This window comes from Lagenorhynchus albirostris, chromosome 13 (assembly GCF_949774975.1).
Source record: "Lagenorhynchus albirostris chromosome 13, mLagAlb1.1, whole genome shotgun sequence".
Taxonomy (NCBI): Eukaryota; Metazoa; Chordata; class Mammalia; order Artiodactyla; family Delphinidae; genus Lagenorhynchus; species Lagenorhynchus albirostris.
In genome coordinates, this window is record NC_083107.1 from 30,744,590 (window position 1) to 30,745,437 (window position 848).

The 848-nt window shown below is 34.9% G+C and overlaps 1 non-coding gene across 1 annotated transcript; it reads right to left on the reverse strand.

Moving 5' to 3' along the window:
• Positions 1 to 243: 243 nt before the first annotated feature.
• LOC132532030 (U6 spliceosomal RNA) lies at positions 244 to 346 on the reverse strand. The gene has a single exon (XR_009544291.1). It is a non-coding gene; the product is annotated as a U6 spliceosomal RNA (small nuclear RNA).
• Positions 347 to 848: the final 502 nt, after the last annotated feature.

An 848-nucleotide genomic window follows, 5' to 3' on the forward strand; every position in this document is an offset into this window, starting at 1 on the left:
TATTGGAGTATAGTTGATTTACAACATTGTTGATGACTTTTAGTGGTATGCTTCTGTTCCTTTCTCTCTAGTGTTTGTGAATCTATTGTAGGTTTTTGATTTGTGGCTATGATGGTGTTCATATATGTTGACCTATAACTATATCTACTTGTTTTAAATGGTAGTCATTTAAGATCAAACACATTCTAAAAGATCTACATTTTTTTTACTCCTTTCCCCCATATTTTGTGTTTTTGATCTCATATAAATATGGAACGCTTGATGAATTTGCATGTCACCCTTTCTCAGGGGCCATGCTAATCTTCTCTGTATCATTCAAATTTTAGTATATGTGCTACCAAAGCAATCATCCTTTAACATATTTGTAAAGTTGGTTTAGTGGTGCTGAACTCGGTTAGCTTTTGCTTGTCTGTAAAACTATTTCTCTCTCCTTCAGATCTGAATGACAGCCTTGTCATGTAGAGGATTCTTGGTTGTAGGTTTTTCCATTTCATCTCTTTAAATATATCATGCCACTCCCTTCTGGACTGCAGGGTTTCTGTTGAAAAGTCAGCTGATAGCCTTATGGGAGTTCCCTTGTACATACCTTGTTGCTTTTCCCTTGCTGCTTTTATGATTTTCTCTTTATGTTTAATTTTTGCCATTTTAATTACAATGTGTCTTGGTGTGGATCTCTTTGGATTCATCTTTTTGGGGATATTCTGTGCTTGCTGGATATGAATGTTTCCTTTCCCAGATTAAGGACATTTTCAGCTATCATTTATTGAAATAAGTTATCTGCCCTTTTTTCTCTCTCTTTTCCTTCTGGTATCCCTGTAATGTGACTATTACTATGCTTAATGTTATCC